The sequence below is a fragment of the Acinonyx jubatus genome, chromosome A3, assembly GCF_027475565.1.
Source record: "Acinonyx jubatus isolate Ajub_Pintada_27869175 chromosome A3, VMU_Ajub_asm_v1.0, whole genome shotgun sequence".
NCBI classification, from domain to species: Eukaryota; Metazoa; Chordata; class Mammalia; order Carnivora; family Felidae; genus Acinonyx; species Acinonyx jubatus.
In genome coordinates, this window is record NC_069388.1 from 29,946,877 (window position 1) to 29,971,581 (window position 24,705).

The 24,705-nt window shown below is 38.7% G+C and overlaps 1 protein-coding gene across 4 annotated transcripts in view; it reads right to left on the minus strand.

The window, feature by feature from the left end:
- RNF24 (ring finger protein 24) overlaps positions 1-23,062 on the minus strand; it is a 76,502-nt gene extending 53,440 nt beyond the window's left edge. For 2 of the 4 annotated variants that reach the window (XR_008289189.1, XM_015078143.3), the window contains exon 1: positions 22,883-23,060. The gene's annotated coding sequence lies outside the window, so the exon portion shown is untranslated. Of the gene's footprint in view, positions 1-22,882 lie in introns of all 4 variants that reach the window. The other 2 variants (XM_053200206.1, XM_027069633.2) reach the window with 1 other exon arrangement.
- Between the last annotated feature and the right edge of the window lie 1,643 nt (positions 23,063-24,705).

A 24,705-nucleotide genomic window follows, 5' to 3' on the forward strand; every position in this document is an offset into this window, starting at 1 on the left:
GATGAATGGATAAAGAAGATGTGGTATATATATATACAGTGGAATACTACTCATTCATAAAAAGAATGAAACCTTGCCATTTGCAACAACATGGATGGATGGAGCTAAAGAATGTAATGCTAAACAAAATAAGTCAGTCAGAAAAAGATAAATACCATACGATTTCACTCATATGTGGAAGTTAAGAAACAAATGAGCAATGGGGAAAAAGAGAGAGACAAACCTAGAAACAGACTCTTAACTATAGAGAACAAACTGATGGCTACCAGAGGAGAGGTGGGGGGGCGGGGGATGGGTAAAATACGTGATGGGGATTAAAGAGTGCACCTATAATGATGAGCACTGGGTGATTAAAAATGTATTTTGTGCTGATTTGGCACAGTTTGCATGATAAAATTACTAACAAAATAAAAACAAGGTACAGAACTGTTTATGTGGCACATTACCATAAATGTAAAAAGATTAAGAGAGAAACTAACTTTGCATATGCCTAAAACATCTCTTAAAGGATATATAAAAAACTGGTACCAGTGACTGTTTCTGACAGGGCTGGAGGAAGACTGACTTTTCATCAAATATCTGTTTAAAATACTGAACCTGGGTGGTTCAGTTGGTTAAGCCTCCAACTTCGGCTCAGGTCATGATCTTGTGGTTCACGAGTTCGAGCTCCACGTTGGACTCTCTCTGCCCCTCCCCTGCCTATGCTCTCTCTCTCTTTCTCAAAACTAAATAAACATTAAAAAATAAATAGAATACCTTTTATATCTTATAATATGTGCATACATTACTTACTAAGGAGGCTACAACAGAAATTTAACTGTAAATGTAAATAGAAAAAGGTTCCCTGTGTTGTTTGTAAAGATTTGTAAGGATTTTTCAAATTTGATTATCATTTAAAAGACTTGGTTGAAAACCCTGGCCTTTTTGGGACAGATTTGGTGAGGAAAATTTTCCATAAGGATTATTAGATATTTCATAAATATCCTGTGGCTATCCATCTTAAATCAACATTTGCTTAGGATAATTATCTAATGATTTTAATTCCTCTTTTACAAATTATATAAATTGTTTCTTCTCTCAATTATCTAATATTTCTAGAACAATGTTAAAAATACAATGGAAATTGTTTTCCTCATAATCTTATGAGATTGTTGTTTTATCAATAAGTAAGATGTGTAGGGGCGTCTGAGTGTCTCAGTAGGTTGAGCATCCGACCTTGGCCCAGGTCATGATCTCACAGTTCGTGAGTTTGAGCCCCACGTCTGGCTCTGGGCTGACAGCTCAGAGCCTGGAGCCTGCTTTGGATTCTGTGTCTCCCTCTGTCTGCTCTGCCCCTCCACTGCTTGCACTCTGTCTCTCGCATTGTCTCAAAAATAAACATTAAAAAATAAATAAATAAAATAAATAAATAAATAGGATGTGTATAGCACTGAGACACAGACACAGGCACACATATACATACCATATATTAAGGAAGTTTCCATCTATTCTTAATAAACTACTTTTTTACTAAATTGGAAAATGCATTGCTTGAGGATAACAGATTTTATTTTTTCATTTTACCAACTCGGTAACAATCTTTTTAATATTTCTCTTCTTCAAAGATAAGCAATTGAAAAAAAAAATAATCTGCTGCAGATCAGCATTTTTAGAATGTACCAATATATTGATACTAATACAAAGTTTAAAATTATGTGTTTCTGCCCTGTCTTGAGAGACATTTTGTTTAATTTGTGGTTCACTAAAACTAGATACTCCAAAAAAAAAGATAAGCAATTGAGGACTACTGATGAGCAGCTCTGACTTCACGAGATCTTCTATTTCTTTGACCTTTTGGTCTTGGCTTTAAATTAAAAAAAATTTTTTTTAATGTTTACTCATTTTTGAGAGGGAGAGAGAGAGACAGAGCACAAGCAAGGGAGGGGCAGAGAGAGAGGGAGACACAGAATCCAAAGCAGGCTCCAAACTCTGAGCTGTCAGCACAGAGCCCAGTGAGGGGCTAGAATTTATACTGTGAGATCATGACTTGAGCGGAAGTTGGATGTTTAATCTACTAAGCCACCCAGGCACCCCTGGTCTTGGCTTCAGATTGGGATTTTTGAAAAAGAGCCTGATTGATCTACATGAGGCTGCTTTAATGAAACAGCTAAAAATCAGTAGACAAAGCAAGAAGAATAATTAACATCTGATTGAAACCAGACAGCAGTCCTTCACCAGGTACTGAATCAGAGCATTAAACCACCTGAAATATGGATTTAGAATCAACTTTATAACCCTTAGATGTAAAATTTAAAAAAATTAAATTTCGCCACAGACACCTCAGCACTACTTAAATATATTGGCTGAGCTTTTTTTTTTTTTTTTTTTCCAATTTGTTATAGAATAACTTACTTTTGGAAACAAACTACAAGTTTGTATATAAGCCTCATATAATTGGTAGACTGGACATTGTACCTTTCTAGGGTCTTTCTTGAAAGTAGATCCACAGCTTCCACTGATGACTTTCACTTTAAATTTCAGGAAAACCAACAAATTTGGAGCTTTCACATTTGAAATTCTCTTCTTAGTGTTATGACTTCTAAAGCAAAAGGGCTAGACATTGGCTTAAATAAGTAAAAATAATGTTCATGTAAAATCTCTATGTTAAGTATACTATACAATATTCAGCTTACTGCTTTGTGGTTCTTAGTCATATTGGTTCAAGTTCAAACTGACTGTTAATGATAAAAGACTCAAAATAATGTAAACACAATTATAAATATATCACCTATGGATTCTGATTGCACTCAATGCTACAATACAATTAATCTAGGGAAAAAAATAACCTTAAAAATCTCTGAAACTGGAGAATCTTTTTTCTTCAAACAATTCTTTAGAATATGAACCAAAGTGAACATTTTGCATAGTGTTTTAGAGTTTATAACTAGCATTCACATATATAAATCTCATTTAATTCTTAAAATCACTGTGGGATGGATATTATACTTTGCATTCAGATGAAGGAATTGAGACTAACAAAGGTCAAGGTAGCTGCCCTACTGAAAACAGTAGTGAATGGTGGAAGAGGGACTGAAACTCACATCTGAATCCAAATCCTTTCTTCTTCCCATAAGATCCTACTGCATCCTACTGTTGCATCCTACTGTTAGTGTTTCAATGGATGTACAAATGATTTCTGGGATTCCTGTGAGCAGTGAGTATGCTGATGCATCCTGGTTCATTGTTGTTGCCTTAGAGAGAGACTCAAGAAAGGCTATATTACTATAGCTATATTACTATATTACTATAGGCTATATTACTATAATTACCAAACAATTTGGAGCTGTGAATATACATGTATATTTAAACTTTTAATTTTGAAATAATTTTAGATTTTCAGAGAAGCTGCACAAGTTACCATAAAATTCACCTAGCTTCCCCTAACGTTAAAATCTTACACAACCACCAAGACAGGAAATCAAGACTGGTGTAACACTACTGTACTGCTGACTTCATTCAAATTTCACCAGTTTTTCTATTGATTTTTTTTTCTTTTCTAGGATCTACTCCAAGATCTCACATCCCATTTAATTATGTCCCTTTATTTTTCTCCAATCTGTGACAAAGAACTGTGTCTTTTAAATTAAAATTAATTAAAGTTTATTTTATTCTGATTCTGAAAATGTCATGGCATTTCTGGAAACAGCACTGACTATTGAAAACATCACTTGGGAATTGCTGGGTATATGTGATAACCAAGAAGACATCCTGAACAAAGAGCCAGAGTGGCCTGAAAGACAGAAAAAGAGCCACTCTTTAAATAAAGGAAAAAGTCAGCTGTGATAATCTGGAGAGGTCAGTTGTATTTAAGACGTTTGTCCACAGAAAATACACGAACAATCACTTGTAACTCCCTGGAAAAACACAGGTTACCAGACAGAAATCAATGCAACTCTGTTTAATGGAGCCGTCATGAAAGGTTATTATTATTATTATTTTTAATTAAAGGACTTGAGTTTGTTCAGTCTATAGATAAGGTAACTTAATTATATTCAAGTATACAAAAGGTTATTAGAAGGCACTACATTTCCTTTACATATGGATCACCTTTTGTAAATTGTATCATAAAAGTGGCTGAGTTGTGGCTAACTCTAAATCAAACCTGAACCACTGGGAAGGTGCACAGACCCTGTTCAAGTTACTTTGGGGGAAGTGCCAAGAAGGTCCTCTATAAACTTTTATAGGTTACCTCCTATTCTTGAAAGTTCTGGGTTGAGCACATTAATTCCAGAACTTTATTGGTGAATTCTCAATTACCAAAAAGGTAATGGTTTTTTAGAATTCATTCGTACAGCTTAGAATCCCTGAAGAAGAAAGATTACATGGCATAAACTATACGTACTAAAACCTAAACAAGGAAGTTAAGTAAACCACAAGCACTTCTAGAGTAGTAAAACAAGAACAAGTTAACAAATGAAAAAGATTCTGTTGATTGAAGATTCTGTTATTGTACAGCCTTAAAATGAGAGAAAACAATGTCTCTGTGGTTTAGAAATTCATCAGCCAGGAAATGAGGGTAAATCAGAGGGCTCCACCGCAGTAAGTGAGCTCTATGGAAGATGCCATAGCAGAGGCATTAAGTGCAGATTCAACCTTAGCCATTTCCCTCACTATGGCTGTGGGCAAGTCTCAATTCCCTCATATGTTAAGTGGGGATAGTTACCACATCTGTCTCTGGAGGGTGTACCTGGTATATAGTGAGTGTTCATCAACATTATCAGGGTCTTTTCTAGTTCTTTGTTGCAAGGTTAGCATTGGAATTAGCATCTGAATTTTCTCGTGTTAGGGATAATATGAGTCTAGGCCACGTTTTCCTGGGCCATTCTGTTCCAATCCAAATCTTTGAGCCTGGGCCACAAGTGGACTTCTTTCTGATGTGACTTGGAATAGGGAATTCTGGGAAATGGGAATTAGTTTAGCTACATTTCTTCAACAACAGTTATAGATGGCTGATCTGTATAAATCAAAAGCCTATCAGTTTTTAGATCTTAATTTTGTAGAATTCTACAGCCATAAAACACCATCTAAGATGTTCATGACTAAGTTAGCAAACCTCAAATAGTTATGAAGCCAGCAAAGTGTACAGGTTGTCTGGTACTTTGACACTGGTGATGATTACCTTAAGTTTATAGATAGTTTACCTTGTATTACCTCAGGTTTATAGATATTATAGTCCTATGCATAGCCTCAAAGGCTCTCCTTTGTCTACTGGGATCACTTTGTTCTTTTAAGAAAGATACGGGAAGACATCATCCTTAAGAGGATTTTAGGCAGACTATGGAACAGCTGAGATAATGGCACAGATGAAACATGTTATTTCAATATTCTGGGGATGAGTCTGGTTCTGCTTATTTTGTATTTTCAAAAATTCTGAAAAGGTCATAATCATTCCAAAACAGTGAATAATTCTTCTCTAAATGGGTTTTTTAAGAGTCAAGACTTGCAATATCATTAGCCCTTAGAGGCTCTTTCCTATATAAAAAAATTTTTACAAGACCACTACTAATCTTCATCATGCAAAACAGTATTATTTTGATTTTGTAGATGGATATATTAGAGACTATTTAGAAGTTTGTAATTTTTCTCCCTTTTCAAGATCAAGAATAAGATGGGTGGCTCAGGTCAAATGAAGCCTTACAAGGCATATGTTCCCTCTAAAGTCATTGTACATCTAGGGTTGGGTCTATTCTCTGCTTGATCAGTTCTGTTGGGGGCTACTGGGCTCAGTGGGAAAAATTCACACTAATTAAACTCACAAGAGCCTGGTTCATAAATCATAATATCAACTCATGAATTCAAACCAGGAAATTGACCTAGCAATTCTCTCTTGGAAGATCTTATGCATTAACCCAGTTACAGAAAAGAGAATCACATATTCTTAAGAGATGTTCCCATTACATTGTCAGCTCTTCACCTATAAAATGATATTTCCATTTTGAGAACCAGTATCACCTACTAGAAATAGAAAACACTCCTTCTTTAATGGAAGAGATACAATGGCAAATGCTCCTGAGTTTTCCCTTTCATTTATCATCAACCAGATTGTAGTGGACTCCCCACCCCCAGTATCTTTTCTTCCTTTCTTCCACTATAGGTAGAACTTTTAGTGAGGCACATGGCTATACTTCCCACCTTTCCTTGCAGCTATGCATGGCCATATGTCTCACGGATTCACATGTGATGATTCACATGGAAATATCTCATAATTATGCTTAACAGAGCAGTGAAGGTACCTTCTACTTTCTGCTTCATCCCTCTCTCCATTCTGCTTCCTGTAATGTGGATATCACCATCTTGCTCAATAAGAATATGGTTTACACCCAAGAGGGAGGGTAGAGTGCTAAGAAGGAAAAAGGGACAATTGGTAAGCAGTCCCTGATGTCATGGAGCTCCATACCAGACTTGTGCCAACTATTACATGAGTGAGAAATAAAATTTAATCTTGTTTTCAGCCACTTTTTGTTTTGGGTTTTCTGCTACTCATAGCTGAATATTTATCTCATATATAGATGTTCTGGGTGAGTATTATTTTAAATTATTTTATATTAATAGTCCATTTGGAATATCAGACCATGGCTCCAAATTCTATTTCAGAAAAATTTGATTTTTGCTAAATTGATATTTAGCCTTCTGTCATGACACCACATTAGATAACTAATTAGAACACAGGAAATCCAACATTACAACACCCTAACCTCTTGATGTAATGTAGAAAGCAGTCTGGGCCCATCAGTAGTACGTTTACCAATTACCTTCACAGAATCACAGAGTTAAAGACCATCAGCACTAATTAAGTATCATAGTCCAATTGCTCCAATTTATAGAGGAAGAACCCGAGGCACAGAGAGGTCAGGTTTTTCAAAGTCAAAAGGCTGGCCTTTGTTTTTTGTTCTTTTCTTAACTACATCCACAAATTTGAGGGGGAAGATGCTCTGAAGATTGTATTTCTGTGCATCCTATCTCCAACATTTATACTAATATCTATCTATCTATCTATCTATCTATCTATCTATCTATCTATCCATCTCATTGGTTATCCCCAAATAAAATATCTAGGCTTTAGCTCACCAAGCTCACATAAAAATAAAAAATGCAGTATGTAACCACAGACATTAGCACATAACATGTAGCACGTAAACACAGACATTATATGATAATGTCTGAGGTATGCAGAATATTCAACAGGAAAATTAGTTACAAAAGGAAAATAGCAAATAAAAATGAGAGTGTGCAACAGTTTGTTACAACAGTCCCACAGAGTTATATCTTATTATCCATATTGAATGATGTACCTATAATTATGACATTATTCACATACACAAATGAAGCTAAAAAGAATGCTGAGACATGAATGAATCTTTTCCACAGTCTATGTTAGAACACCATTCTTGGGTTGGCAGTTACAGTAACTATTTGTAGAACTTTTCTCATCATCTGTGACTGACAACCAGTCCTGAGATACCAGTCAACTTTACTTAAAAGAAAATCATTTCATCTCTTCTCCCTACAGGATAGGTTAGTGTACCTCTATGAATCTTTTTAAACATGTTTACTCATTTTTGTGACTGGAGGGATGGGCAGAGAGAGGGGACAGAGGATCTGAAGTGGGATCTGAAGTGTGCACTGACAGCACAGAACCTGATGCAGAGCTTGAACTCACAAACTGTGAGATCATGACCTGAGCTGAAGCTAGATACTAACTGACTGAGCCACCCAGGCACTCCCAGCTCTAGGAATCTTAGTATCTCTTTTTGTTATAAAAGAGGACATAGATAGACCTTGAAAATATCATGCTAGGTAAAAGAAGCCAATCACAAAGGATCACATATTGTCTGATTTTTTTTATATGAAAGCCCAGAATAGGTAAAATCTATAGAGATACAAACAGTAGATTAGTGATTGCTTAGGGTGGAGAACGGGCGAGCAGAAGGGGCAGGATGGAAGAGTGATGGCTAGGATACAGATTTCTTTTTGAGATAATCCAATAACAATGAGAATATTGTTAATATTAACAATGAGAATATTCTAAAAGTGACTGTGGTGATGGATGCCTAACTCTGAATATACCAAGAACCACTCACTGCATTGTACACTTTCAATGTATGGGCTATACATTATGTCTCGGAAAGGCTGTTTAAAAAAAAAGGGGAGAGGGAAGAGAACAGACTTAAGACAAACATTAGAAATGATGTATCCAGACTCTCCTAAAAAGTTAAGAAAGTATGCAGAGCAGTTAAGTGGTAACAATTTTTTTTAATATCATCTGACTGCTATTGGAATGGAACCAGCCACAGCTCAGTAGCCAGGTGAAAATGGCAGCATAACGGTCTCATCCTTATGAAAAGGAGATCACTGACATGTAGCGAGGATTGTTTGTTCTTGTGTTCCATTTTGTGTTCAACTCTTTCCATGTTCCATCAAATTGCCTAACAGCAAAAATCATTAGGAGAGCACTTTACTAAATGAGATAGACCATACTCACAATATCTCTGAAGTAACTCAATTATAAATTCAGTAACTCTGAAACATTCCATTAGAACTACCTTCATTGAAGCACACAGTTAACAAATAGTAGGGCCAGAACTTAAATACCACATGCCTTTTTCCTTTTAGGAAATTAAAGTTGTAATTAACTGCAAAAATGTATGCTAGGTTTATAAGAGTTGGAAAGTTAGTCTGAATAAAATCTAAATGCGAGTTCCACTGATTTCACTACATTTGTTCTTATTTATCTTAGCCTGCAGAAAGTATTGAAATTCCTTATGAGGAGCCAGTTTTCATTTGCTTTATAGGAACTTTTAAGTCAGATTATATTTAAAATGTCAGAAAAAGAATATTAGAATTACAACCTCAGATCTAATGAATTCAGAATTGAACTATACCTTAACTTCATTAAGCGTACTGGAGCTATTTAATAAGAGTTATTTACCACACCATGTGAGATTTCTATAAATTCAGACTGAACAATACCTGGCTCTTAAAAGATACTCAATAAGGGGGTGCCTGGGTGGCTCAGTCAGTTAAGTGTCCAACTTGGCTCAGGTCATGGTCTTCCAGTTCGTGGATTCAGGCCCCGCATTAGGCTCTGTGCTGACAGCTCAGAGCCTGGAGACTGCTTTGGAGACTCTGTGTCTCCCCCTCCCTCTACCCCTCCCCTGCTCAAGCTCTGTCTCTCTCTCTCTCAAAAATAAATAAACATTAAAAAAAAAAAAAAGATACTCAATAAGAATTTATTGATATGAATAAAGGCAAGACAGTAAATCCAAGCAGCATACTGGATGAAATAATTGAGATATTCCTAAGAAGACAAAAGCCACCCTTGTGTGAGAATACACAAGCTTTGTGGCCTCCAAAGAGGAGAGTTTCAACCCCACAATTCCAGTACTCCACCACTTTCTAGCCCATACAGCACTTAACAAACAAGGAAACAAGACAAAGGCTGCATCTTGGGGCCCAGGCCCAGGGGCTTCCTGCTGCATTAAATGAAGGTGAGGAGGCAACAGCTGAAATACAATTTCCTAGAGGGCTCTTAAAAACAACAACAACAACAACAACAACAACAATCTTCATCCTAATAGTGAAATCAACTCTACTACTCAGTAAGTGCAATGACTTAAAGAGAGTAGGTGTTCCACAAGCATCTGTGTTAATTCTAAAGTAGGAAAAGGTAATGGGTTTTTGTTTGGTTTTGTTTCTTGTTGGGTTTTTTTGGTGCTGAAACCTAGGAAAATATAATTTTCAATACTAAAACCATTTCAGAGTCCTGATGAGGAATAGTTTTTATGCTTAGCTCAACTGACTAAAAATAAGTATAGATCTTATTGATGGTCTTTTGAAAGATCCCTTTATAACAGCATTCTTTATCTTTCAGAAAAGACACACGGTATTATTATTTAAAAATAATAGTAAGCAAGGGTATGCCTATGAAAAATCATATTAGCACAAACTTTTAACGGCTTTCTCAAGTAACATTACAGACTCTCTAGAGATGGTCACTAAGCTAAGAACACTGGCCTCTTTAATTTTCATTTGGTATCAAGGTTACTTTCCCCACAACACACAAATTCAAAAGATGAATAAAAACAATCTGGATTAAGGTAAATGAAGCATGACAAATAAGTAAGGCTTTTTTTTCAGCATGACTTTATTTAGTAGTTTTACTGGATAAGAATATGAAGACATGAAGGTAAACAAGAAGTATTAGGAGAAATGGTGATCAAGAGACACATAAAGTACAATTTAAATAAAAAGAATGATATCCAATAAAGAATTCTCCTTGTCTTTAAAGATATTCAAACATTAGTTCTACAACATACAACTTTGATTTCTTTACACACAATTTCACAAAAACACTGACAATATTTTAAGGACACACACACAAAATGCTCAGCCCGGGAAGAATGAATGGATAGATATTCAGGGGCTGGGCCAAATTGACTCTGGAAATCCCCTGATTTTTTAATCCTAATCTAGTATTCTTTCCTCTTCACTGCTTGATTCTAGTCTATAACAGGCTTTCATATATATACCTTGAACTTTCAGAGCAACTGGAGTCCACATTCTCAATTGTAAAAGAAAAGCAATCGTTCACATTTTGCTATAGTACTCAGAATTTCACTGTGACACTCATTAAAACAAAAGAGTAACTCAATTCTTTTTATTCTGATTCAAACTCATTATCTTTTATCAAGAACACAATTATTATAAAAATACTTGACAGGGGCGTCTGGGTGGTTCAGCTGGTTAAGCGTCCGACTTCAGCTCAGGTCATGATCTCACAGCTCGTGGGTTGAGTCCCGCATCGGGCTCTGTGCTAACAGAGCCTGGAGCCTGCTTTGGATTCTGTGTCTCCCTCTCACTCTCTACCCCTCCCCCGGGTCATGCTCTGTCTCTCTGTCTCAAAAATAAACATTAAAAAAATATTAAAAAATATACTTGACAGCCTCTTATACAAAGCATATTTCAGGGTAACCCTAAATAGCCCTACATGATGAGATAGTCTTCTTTACAGAATTCCTGTTACTAAATGTGGATCAGATAACAAAATAAGAAAATCACCATTCTGCTGCAATGGATGAAATATGATACTGACATGACCATCAGTGGAGTCTTTTATCATTACTACAAGCAGGGTAGACAGGCACAACAGCAGGCCTCTGGATGTGGTATAATATTAAGCACCTCCTAAGCATTCTTGCCAAAGCACTGAAGTCTGATTTTAGTCAAGCCTCTAGAGCTAACTTCCATTTGTAGGAAATACTAGGAATAGATTAATAAACTCACACCATGAAGAAGCCAACAGACAAATCCCAAATGTGAGATATTCCACAGGACAAATGACCTGGTTCCTGCAACTAACTAGTCCATGACATACCAAAAAAGGTGGGGAGAGAGGGTGGGAAGAGGATGTGCCCTAGATCAAATTAGACACGAGAGACAAAATGACCAAAAGTGGTCCAGGGACTTTGAATCCTGGTATGAACAAGACATCTCTAAAAAACATATTCTTGAGATAATCAGGCAAACCTGAATAGGGTCTATCTATTAGATGACACCAAGAAGTAAATGTTAATTTTATTAGGTGTGAGAATGGCATTTGGGGTCTATAAGACAATGTCTTTACTTTTTTTTAGAAATACATTTAGAAATATGTCAGGGTACATACACTGAAATGCTGGAGATTTGCTTTAAAATACCTCAGCAAACAGGGGCGCCTGGGTGGCTCAGTTGGTTGAATGTTTGACTCTTGATTTTGGCTCAGGTCATGATCCCAGGGTTTTGGGACTGAGCCCGCACTGGGCTCCGTGCTGAGCATGGAGTCTGCTTAAGATTCTCATTCTCTCTCTCTCTCTCCCTCTGCCCCTCTCCCTTGCTCACATTCTCTCTTCTAAAATAAAAAAAAAATAAATATTAAAAATTAAAAAAAATACCTCAGCAAATGAAGGTGAAAGAAAAAAGGATAAATGAAACAAATGTGGCAAAACGCTAGTAACAGCTGAACATCTTGTGATGGGCATATGGAGGTATGTTGTACTATCTACTTTTGAATATACTTACAATTTTTTTATAATAAAAAAATGAAAAAGAAGAACCTCACTACCAGAGAAGTATGAAAAACAGTACAGGTGGGTGTTGTATGGAAACCAATTTGACAATAAACTTCATACACTGAAAAAAAAAAAAGAAAAACAGTACAGGTAAATCTTTTAAGTAATATTAATCTTGGGTAGAAAATAAACGGATCAATAAAAAAAAATCAATGGCAGTTCATTATTTAGAAATCGAGTTATAAGGAGAAACATCAATTTTCTCTCTGTACCATATGGTCAGTGCTACAGACTGAATGTTTGTATCCCCCAACCCTCAATTCATATATTGAAACCTAATCCACAATGCGACTGGTATCTGAAGGTGATTACATTATGAGGTTGAAGCCCTCATGAATGGCATTAGTGCCCTTATTTTTTTTTAATGTTTATTTATTGGGGTGCCTGGGTGGCTCAGTAGGTTAAGCGTCCAACTTCAGCTCAGGTCATGATCTCCTGGTTTGTGGGTTCAAGCCCCACATCATGTCAGCTGTGCTGACAGCTCAGAGCCTGGAGCCTGCTTCAGATTCTGTGTCTCCCTCTCTCTGCCCCTCCCCCACTCACACTCTGCCTCTCTCTCTCTCTCTCTCTCTCTCTCTCTCTCTCTCTCTTTCTCTCAAGAGAGTGTGTTCGTGTGCAGGCAGAGGAGGAGCACAGGGAGAGGGGGATAGAGGATCTGAAGCCTATGTGGGGCTCAAACTCACAAACTGTGAGATCAAGATCTGAGTTGTACACTGAGCCACCCAGACACCCTGGGATTAGTGCCCTTATAAGAGGCCCAGCCCAGATAGCTCCCTTGCCCTTATGCACCACATGATGACACAGCAAAAAAGCAAAATGTACAATCTATGCACTAGGAAGTGGGTTCTCACTAGACACCGAATCTGTAGGCACCTTGATCTTGGACTTTCCAGCCTTCAGGACTGTGAGAAATTTCTGTTATTTATAAGACACCCAGGCTAGGGTATTTTGTTATAGCAGCCCAAACAGACAAAGACATTCAAACAGCTACAGAATATATCATTTTATTCCTGAAGTAGGTTATTCCACTGAAAATCCACAGCAGAGAACAAGCAGTTTCACAGACTACATTAAAAAAACACAACTTTTAAGAACACAGCTGTTGGCTTTCTCTCCTCAGAATTGTGTCATGCTTTTATATAATTCTGGAGTTCTAAATGGGTGGTGGTAGTGAACTGAAATAACAAAAATTGAGACACAGAAAACAGAAATCACAGCTGCATTTTGAACTGAATGCTATGAATTTTTTTCTTTTTATGTAATCATTTGATCGCTTTTCTAAGAACCCTGGACCTACTTCACATCCCTCCTGAAATAGTATTTTAACTTTTTAGTATGCAATGTTCATAATGTATTCCACACAGAGTGCTGACTAAGGCTCCTTGGAGCTCCATTTTCTTATCTTCCAAGTAGTTCAAAGTAAACCAAACAGAAAAATCAATAATCTTCCAGAAACATCTTCAAAGCATAAAACATTTCATTTCTAATGAAGCAGTGGTCCTTAACATTTTTTTTAGGGTTATGAATCCCTCTGAAAATCTTTTTATAGAAAAAATGTAGATTTTTTTCCAAAGATTTTATCATAGCTCTGAAGGCTCCTGTTAGAAACAGTGTTCTCATGGATATGCAACTCTAAACAAAGTACAAATTCATCAACTCAACACTAAAGGCCTCCCATGAATTGGCTCAGACTTTTCAACCCCATTCACCACTATTTCTCTAAGTACCACACTTTAGTCAAATGCATTAGTTATGGTTCCCTGAATATGCCTCCCTATCTTTGTTCTGGATATTTCCACCATCTGCACATTTCAGGCTATCTCGACCATTTATTCTTCATGGTCTTTCATAAGCAATACAACCTCCATGAAACCTTCCGATTCCCTAAACCTCCCTCTGAACTTGTCTTCTATCCTATATTTTCAAGACTTTCCCCCATTTTGTATCATGGTTTATCAAATACTTATCTAATCTGGGATTCTGAGTAATATAGCAGTGAAAAATGAAAATTATCACTAAAGAAGTTCTTACCCCTACAACAGGTTGAATGGTGGCCTCCCAAAAGATATGTCCACATCTTTACCTGAGGAATATGACCATATTTGCAAAAAGGGTCTTTGCAGATATAATTAAGAATCTGGAGATAAGATCATTTTGGATTGTCCGGGTGGCCCCAAGTCCAATGACCATGTCTTTAGAATAGAAAGAAGAGAAGGCCATATGAAGAGAGAAGCAGAGATTAGAATTATGTAATCACAAATCAAGGAATGGGTGGAATCACCAAAAGCTGGAAAAAGCAAGGAAGGTTTCTTTCCTAGAGTCTTTGGAAGGAGTGTGGCAGGCAGCCTTGCTGACATTTTGATTTCAGACTTCTGATCTCCAGAACTGGAGAAACCTGGAAGCCATCCACTTTGTCATAATTTGTTATGACAACACTAGGAAACTATATAGTCCTTTCTAGTTATTTTTATTTGCTTCATTTTTTGTTTATTGTGTAGTTCTGCAATGGTTAATTACTTCAAGAGCATCAGAAGAGATTTTAAAAAAATGTACAGGCTCTTCAAATCTCTCCTTATTTGCTTGCTATTTTCTGCAACAGTCTCTGAATTCCCTTTATCAACAGTCTTCTCAAAGTACCAGTGCAGGATAGCATCTGAATAGGAAAGAGCTGTATTCTTGTGAAAGTTGACATTATCAACTGTGACATGTGGTGGGTTGGAGGACAAAAACCTGGGTTCTAAGCTTGGCTTCTGACCTTGTGAACCTGAACAGGTTACTTCTTAGACCTCTTATCATCTATGAAAAATCCTTTGAGGGTTGCTGTGAGAAGAAAATAAGCAATACATGTAAAGCTACTGACAAAAAAGGTATTTTGTAAAGGTTAGCTAATGTGAAGGATGATTTTCTGGGTATAATATTGCCCCTGGCTATTAATCTACTGTTCTATGATTAAAAAAAAATCACTCTTACTGCCATAATAATTCATCCTGGCCTGTTTTCAAGGACAATTAATAACTTTAAGTAAAAACTTTAATTATAGCTAAGCATGAGACTTTCCAGCATATTTCCAAAGAAGTTTTGCAATTTCTTTCCTGCTAAAGGAAAAGAATGAAAGCCTACACCTCTGATTTTCCTTCCCACCCACTTCCTATAAACTACATTAGCTCATACTTTGGTGTTTCATTATCTGCCAAACTTTTTCTTTCAGTTCAAGATGAAGAGCCTATTTGGATAGGACACCTACATTCTATTTGAAGTTTATATCATTCAGCATAATTTTTCATGCTCAGAGTTGGGAGAAAATAATAAAGAGATACAAATAGTTCATAATTTTTTGGTTTGCCTAGATGAACTTAACAAATATAGATGACGCAGCACCATTCAATCTCCAAATTAAAAAAAAAATTTTTAAAGGTAACATAAAGCATACTGATAGACTGGCAAAATTATTAATTTTTAGAATTCAATAAACACTGTCATCAAATGAACTGAATGCTCATACTTGTAATGCCATATTTGTACTTCTTTTGTTCTCAAATTATTCTGATATTCCAATTTTAGTGTATGCGCTGCCGAAGTGAACACCCAAATTATTCTGACATTGTTTGCTAATGGAAGAACTGTATCTGATATAAACACCTGCCTAGTTGTGAAAACATAAATAACAGACAAAATGAGACACAGATTTTCAGGCAACACACATAATTAACCTTCTACAGAAACCTATGGTTTATATAGGAGCAAGTTCTTTGACAAGGTGAAAATTTACTAATCTGAATGACCAAAACTTTAGAAGATTAAGAACAGGAAAACCTCACTTTAAGAAAAGTCAATAAATGGGGTGCCTGCATGGTTCAGTCAGTTAAGTGTCTGACTCTTAATCAGGTTCGTGAGTTCGAGCCCCTCAGCGGGGGCTGTCAGTGCAGAACCCACTTGGGATTCTCTCTCCCTCTCTCTCTCTCTCCCTCTCCCTCTCTCTGCCCTTCCTGGGTGCATGCTCTCACAAAATAAATAAACTTAAAAAAAGAAGACAATAAATAAAAAAAGGAACTTGGAAAGTAGGTAGGTAAACTGGAAGTCATTTACAATGTAAAAACATTCATTATGGTTACTTTAGTAGTAAGCAACTCTAATACACCTAATAGCACTAAATGCATAAAAATTCAAGTTGCATTACACTTTTTCAGAGCAAATTCACAATTTAATGTGAGATTCACTTGTAACGGCATCTAAAAAGTGGCTTTCTTTCCTTGCCACACAGGCTTGCTCCAACTCTCTGGAGTACCATGGAGGCAGAGAGCAACTCTCTGGTGTCAGACCGTCCTTAGGGCAGATGGAAGGCCCAGGCTGGTTTTCCCAGGAATGACCAACCAAAAGTAAGGCCGCTGGCCAGCTACTCCTGGGCCAGCTGGCATGGAACAAAGTGTCTGGTTCCTACCTCCAGAGCAGGGGAAACTCAGCCAGCTGGCTTTCAATGGACGGCACTAGTTGGAGTGCTCACAATTCCTTTCAAACCATCTGGCATTCTTTTTGAACCCTAAATTTACCAAGCACTACACTCTGCTCTCCGAAATGCTCAGATAATTGGAGGAATCCCCACTGCCTACCTAGATAAGAAAAGAAAGAGGTAGAATAACTGCTAAATCAATTACTTCAAGAAATAATTTCTCAAGTTAAAAGTTGCTTTCAATTTTAGCTTGTACATTATCTACCTTAAAATCTAAACTATTCCCATGATTATCAGGTAAACTTTCAAAGTAAAGATCAAATCAAATAATAAGGAAATAGGCTAAACAGACAATTTAACATGCAGAAAAGTTGTAAAAATCCCTTAAGGCTTGCAGGACCTGACTCACTCTACTCTGAACTTCTACAGAGCCTGTCTGTATCCTTCAAAGTCCCTAAAAGTGGACTTTGTATTGCTACACATACTTATCTTCCCAGCCACCAAGTTAAGTGAAAACAACAGTGTCTTACAGCTACTTCTGAAAAAATATCTATTAATGATGTATTGGGTGTTTTAAAAGTTCCATTTCTAGAAATATTAGAAAACTTAATGTGGAATAACATGAAGAAAGGGCCTCACTTCCAGGCAAGCCAAAGAACAGGATTTGGCTTGAAAAAAAAAAAATACTTTATCAAGTGTTCAAAATGATTTATTAAGTGACCAACTGTTGGGAAGTGCAGAACTTGCTATAGGGTGTTCACCTATCAATTGTAGATCATTTTACTAATCTATCACATGGGGTAATATGAGGAATAGAGATGCAAGCAATCAGAAAAAGGACAAAAACAGGTGAGTCACATTTATAGCCAATATACCTTATGTGATGTAAGTACTCTGAACAAAAATATTAGATCAAATATTAGAAACTGAAGAAGGCTATACAAAAACTGCAATTGTAATTTTCACTGTGTTTACCCCCATGCCAAGTACTGACTTTAGCATTTTACATATTATTTCATTTGACCCACACAACAAACATATGAGGTGGGTACTATTATTATTTCCATCTTGCAGGTGAGGAAACACAGTCATCAGGAAACCTGTCCAAGATCACATGGCTAAACTGAAAGAGCTGGAATTCAACTCCAAGCATCTGGGTGCAAAAATGACAGTATTAAGTTATACTTATGAAAGAATGAAATGTAATATAGAGAAAAATTCAATTAATATAGTCTTTGTCATGTTTTCAACTCTAAGTGTAGCATAAGGTGGTAATTAAAAAAATAAACACTGACTTTTTTGTCAGAAAATATTTTTTTAAAAGCAGGAGCTAGTCTACCAGGTTAAAAATGTCAGTTTTACCCTTTTTTGCCCATACATTGAGTAGGTACTTGTGCCAGTTGCTATTCTAAGGGACATGGTGGTAAACAGGGCAGATGGAAGTCATTGCCTTCTTGGACCTGATGTTCCAAGGGGGTAAGACACACACACACACACACACACACACACACAACCAGTTAACAACAGAATTTCAGAGAGTGACACATTTTACAAAGAGGTAGGGAGGAAATGTATAGTTCTCTTTTGAGACATTTAACCATGAAGGTAAATGAAGAGGATGGATGGGAGGTCAGGGGGAAGTTTTAAATTCTGTTGTAATTTTAAAATTATTTTTAAAGATAGGCAATGTCAGAGCATGTGTGCATGCTGACATGGATAGTGGCCCTGGAGAGCTGCTGATGATGCAAAAGACAGGCATATATTCAGAAGTGAAGTCCTTGAGTAGGTATGAGGGGGAATACAGAAAGGAGGGAAGTTAGCCTCTGATAGGAAGAAAACATTGGCCCTAAAGGTGGATTTCTAGATTCAGTGAAGGGAAGCTGAGTGGTATCTGTCTTATAACTTCTAAACCTCAATGAAATATGAAGCCTGCTTATCTGCATGAGGAAGGGTGGGCTGCTCATGAGTTAAAGAGTGGGAAGAAATGATTAAATGGTTACAGGCAAAAACATTAGGAATCTGATAGCCTTCCTGGGCTGAGAGCCTACTTCAGTTTTCTGGTCATGAATCTGAAGTTCTCTAATATTCAACTACTTAATGTGTACTCAAGGAAAAGCTAGATGAGGGATAAGGCAACTGTGAAAAGAAAACAATTCAAGGCTAAAAAATAAAATAAAAAATATGTATCCATGAGCTATATCACAGTCACTGACAATGTCCCATTAAACTGTTGTCTATCTATGTAGCTCCATTTGTCTCCATCTTCTCAGAATAGAAATTCTTGTAAGTAATATATTTGTTGTATTTAGTTATGACATATTTAATTATGAAGGTTAAAGATTGTTTCTTTTTGGTCATGAATGGTTCTGTCACTTCCTAAGGTGGATTTAAAAAAATGAACTGGATAGTCTTATTGTAGATTCCAGAGGTGATTCCATTTCATGGCTTGAAGAAACTTTCTCTGTGTTAACTAGATCCTAAAACAGAAACATCCTAAAATCTTCCAAAGTGGGAGAAAAAAGAGAATGGGGATTAGACTTGGGTTGGACTTCTTAACAGAAATACCAGAAGCCAACAGAACAATGCCTTCGGAAGAGGGTGGCTAATTTTTTTTTTTAATTTTTTTTTTTCAACGTTTTTTATTTATTTTTGGGACAGAGAGAGACAGAGCATGAATGGGGGAGGGGCAGAGAGAGAGGGAGACACAGAATCGGAAACAGGCTCCAGGCTCCGAGCCATCAGCCCAGAGCCCGACGCGGGGCTCGAACTCACGGACCGCGAGATCGTGACCTGACTGAAGTCGGACGCTTAACCGACTGCGCCACCCAGGCGCCCCGAGGGTGGCTAATTTTTGATGTAGAATTCAATATTCAGCTAAACCACTACTCAAGTGTGAGGGTAAAATGAAGACATTTCCAGATACACATCTTCTGAATTCAGGAAGAATTTCAGTTTGTATGTCCCCTTTCTCAGGAAGGTGCTAAAGAATAAGGAAGAGATAGGATCCAGGAAATAAAGGATCCAACACAGTAGGAGGGCAAATGGAATTCCCAAAGTGATGACAAACGGAAGTCCTAGGTGACAGCTAGGAAAAAGAAATACAACAGATTACCTGGAAATACTGAAAGATTATTAGTTTTGTCAGAATTTGAGAATGAGTCAGTGACTGGGACAAAGAAAACTAAGCAAATGAAAAACAAACAAAAGAGGCAATTATTTAATTTAGAGAAACAAAAGTCATACAAGACAGCAAATGTAATTATTAGTACCCTACAGGGCTCATCTGTGAATAACAGGTACACTCTCAGTCATATAAATACTGAATACTGACTTGACTGGGAAGTATAGGTAGGAGTGGGGGGATGGAAGGATGGTTATGTAGGACAACCAAGTCCTCAACTTCCAAAATAGAACTCCGCAGATAATGTCCAATGACAGATAATCAAGAAGTTTAAACATTAAAAATCAAATATAAAGGTAAATATCCGAAGGAAGTGTTGAGAGTTGAAGGTGGTTCAACATTCTGAAATTGCTGGTTTTTCACTACTCCCTAATCTAAAAAATGGCAATTCCATATAGTTTGAACTAATACATTATAATAACATAACTTTATTACTGATTTTTAAATGAGCTACCATTTGAAACAAAACAATTATTGATAGAAAATGCTCAACAGAAAAAAAAATTCTACTTTCTGTTATCAGACATTGTTGGGGGGACAACATATCCCAGTTTGGAGTAAAAAAGTATCACCATACATGCTATTACCATCACTGACATAACAATATTAGTATTGCTAACAAAGAATACATTTACTAGTAAAACAACATTTAACATAATTTAATCTATTTTCATGACAAAGACATTACTTTAGAATTTTCCTTTAAACATCATACTACACAAATGCTAATCTATGGGTCGGTAAAGACTTTGATTAACAACATGGCTGAATAAAATGGCCAAGATGTTTTTCAGTTCCTTTCTTGATACAAATAATAGCTAAGTCACTCTTGCAAAATTCAAGTTCCACAATACTGCGGTACTATGCAAGCCTATTTCAGTGATAATTCCGGTTATACTACTCTGTTTATCTAAGACTTCCCCTTGTGGTTTGTTTTAAGGGAATTCCTAAAAAAAAAAATGTCATGCCGGCAGTTATAAATTATCGGGGTTGCTTCAATATTAGTGACACTAGTTTATGAAATTAATGAAGCCTTTATTTGTAAGTTAACCTCTTTTAAGTCAATGACATTGAAATTTTATTTAAATTCTACCATAAAATCAAAACTTCTCCAAACTGAAAAGCCAACCTTTACTAATTTTAACTTCTACAAAAAAAGAATTTGACTATGCTAACATAGACTTTTACCAAGAATAAAATATCCTTATCCAACCAATGGAAAATTTCCCCTTCAAATTAAAAGCAAATGTTTTTAATAGAGGAAATATTCATAAACAAACACATGCTATGGAAGACTGCTTAAGTTTGGATTTCATTTTGCACTGAAAAACACCAGGAATTAAAATACACGTGATTAAAAAATAAGCTTAAAGAGAATCTTAAAACTGAACCAATTCAATTATTCACATCACCCAATAAGATCCTCTTATTTTTTTTTTTACCACCACTATGTTCAATCAAAAGATCATCATAAAAATATATTTTGGAAATATGTTTCTTATCAACAAGTGTGGCTAATTTCCTATCACTCTGCAAAATCGTAAGAGTAAAAAAGAAACTGAAAATGCAACCAACAATCTTCTAAAACTTATAACATCTGGTTTAAAAAGAGAAAAAGGTCCAACTGAAACAGCAAGGAGTAACTGGTACTCTTAATGCCTCCTTTTCATCGGTCTGCATCAACTGTAACTCTTCCTAACTCCACCAAGACAACAAAGTGAGGCGGTCCGGCCCACGGAACCCAAGTCTGTGGGAACCGCATAGCTTCCCTCTCTCTCTGGGGATGAGGACAAGGATAAAAGGTGTTCTGTTTTCCCCTAGTCCTGTAAGAGGAGCCATTGAGCTGGGCCACACAACCAGACAACAGAACACAGGAAAATTCAGATCAAAGCAAGGGCGCATGCCAGGAGAATGTGCAATAAAACCCTTTGCCAAAGCATTTAGAAAAAAAAAAAAAAAAAAAGGGCAGCAAGGAGGTGAAGAGACCACCTTCTTAACACAGGGAGGCAGGGAGAAACAAAATCTGCTTGTACTGAGGAGCTGAGAAAACAGTGTCCTAGATATACCGAAGTATTTCTGTGGACGTGTATAGGAGTGAGTACCTTGACATTACCAATGAACGAAACCCCAAAGGCGGTGTCCTATACGTCCTGGAGTATTCCCATACACACATATACGAGCATATTTCCATTAACTAAACCCAAAAAGCAAAGTGTTGTAGGTATACAGAGAGGAGAATATTAATTTCCAACCAACATATAAAAACATTCACTTTCAATTAAAACACGCTGGTTTTGCAGTAAGAAACATACAATATTGTTTAAAGAACACCAGAGGCAGAATTGGGTGGAGGTCTGATGAAGTAGTGTCTCTTTTTCTTGAGACCCTTTTTAATGATCTTTGATTCTCTCATTTCATAGGGGACACGGAGGAGGGACACACACACACACACACACACACACACACACGCACACAATTAGGTCTCCAGAAACAAAGGAGGGTCTCCGGCCTATGGAAGCACACACGCCCCCACCCACAGACAGGGGGGCCACCACCTGACTTTAATTAATGGGTAAGCTGAGGCAAGAGGTCTCACCCCAGCCCACAGCCATACGCACAGTGACAAACGGGCACGAGACCAACGCCACAAAGAAAGGGGAGGGGCAGGTGGGGACCAGGAAAACACTGCCACGCCGCGCCCCCTAAAGCGCGTTCCCATCGCCAGAGTGGAGGCAGCCGTCCTCACCATCCTCGTCCTCGCCTCCCCGCTTATCCAAGCCGCCACCCAAGCCCGGGGACCCACGCCGGGCACGGGCTAGCGGGGCGTGCGGGGAGCCGCGAACCTTCCCTCTGTGACCTCCGGGTGACAGACAGCCTCGCGCCGCCCTTTGTGCGGGACGCACCCCCGGCCCCGGGGACCCCCTCCGCGTCCCTCCCGGCCTGGGCCGCTGTGCCACCCCTCCTCGTCGAAACGCCCGGAGAGTGAACGGGGGAGGCTGGCGCGGGCCCGCGGTCTCCTCAGCATCCCGAACCCGGAGCCGCCCGGTCCCCTAAGCCCCGGCCCGGGGGCGACGACCCCCGGCGCTCCGCCCTCGCTCCCTCACTTACTCGGGTGCGCCGGCTGCGGCGGCGGGTGTGCGGAACGGTCAGCGCCGGGAGGCGGGCGACGGGCGGCAGACTGCTGGCGGCGAGTGTCCGTCGGGACAGAGCGCGGCTGAGGTGGCGGCTGTAGACTGCGCTCGGCGGCCCCCGACGAGGGGCGGGCCCGGCGGGGGAGGGGCGGGCACCGCGCCTCTCATTCATGCAGCGGGGGCGGGGTGAGGGACCCGGATGCCCGGGCAGCTCCCGCCCACCTCACTGAGGGCGCTGTGGCTTCAGAGTCTGCAGTGCGCACGCGCAACGCTTGGCGACCGGCCTGGTCCCGCCCCGCCCACTGGAGGGTGGGGGCGGATACTCCACCGGCCGATTTGCTGCGGGCAGATCTACCTACTCTCTCATCTGTTTAGTATTCTTGCATGTTCTATAAACATTTTTTTCAAGAGAAGGCTTGGAACGCTACCTCCTGCCTACCATCCAGTCTGCCAGTCTCCGGGGGCACAGGAATGCCCATTAGTTTGACGGAAAGACAGCGCACACCGCCCCCACCCTCCGTTTCTCTTGCAGCAGGTCCTGTCAGCTGAATGCTGGAACCACAGTGGGAGATGAGACCCAGAATCTGCACAGAGTGAAGTGTGTGCAAGAAAGAGTGCATTACATTGTTTGTTTGGGGTCCCCTCAGCCCCCAGCTGTCATTCCACAGGGCAGTCAAGAAATTGACCTTGGTTTTGGAGTGGGCTCAACATTTTCTGTAATATCAAAGCCTCAAGTTTTGCAGCTCCACGGATCTGTGCAGGCCTCTCATCTTTCGTAGGCAGTATATTTTGTGGAGACACCCTTCTGTTCTTAGCCCTTAGCTTTGCCACTCCTGGGCCACAGAAATCTTTGTCGATGCTGGGAGCCTGCAGGAGGCCTCACACCCTTCCCCTCTGAGGTTCCTCAGCTGAGTGTGAGGGTACAGCTCAGTCCCCCTGTCCCCTTCTGAGGCTCTCCTTCCTTCTCTTACCTTCCAGGTTTTCCTCAATTAAGCCATAAACAACTCAGTGGCTTAATTTTGGGAAGCAAAAAGTCATCGTGGAAAGTGCCTGTAGACAAGTTCCTTCTGCTTTGGCAAACCGTAAGCCTCCGGCAAGGGGGAAGTAAAGACAAAAACATCAGTGAACATCTCAAGAAGTTACTCAGTAGTTAACAGGCCTCCAAGGTGAGAGATGGTTGGAGGCATGTGCTGCATAGGGTGTAGAAAAAGGAAGGATGTGGGAGACCCATTCTTCCTCTAAAGCTGCCTGTCAACACTTATCCCTCCCTGCCCTGAAAGAACCTCAGGGGGCTTTTCCTTCTACCTTCCCTTCTAGATCTCAATGAAAGCCGTTACCAGGATGGCCTTCTCAACTGTGGTTTGCTGATACCTGTCACTTTTTAAATTTAAATTTTTATATTTTTACTGTTTATTTATCTTTGAGAGAGAGAGAGATACAGAGATAGAGTGCGAGCTGGGGAGGGGCAGAGAGAGGGAGACACAGAATCTGAAGCAGGCTCCAGACTCTGAGCTGTCAGTACAGAGCCCGATGTGGGGCTCGAACTCACGAGCTGTGAAATCATGACCTGAGTTGAAGTCGGTCGCTCAACCAACTGAGCCACCCAGGTGCCCTGATACCTGTCACTGATTAAACTGGGCCTCCTCATCTCTCTCCTGGCCTATTGATTCCCATGCAAATCAATTCTCATTATATGCAAATCTGTCCATATTACTGTCTTTTTCTAAAGTATCCCACTTAGTACTTTGATCCTTATTTTCCAGGCATTTCCAGAGCAGCACCACGATGCTTCACCCTCAG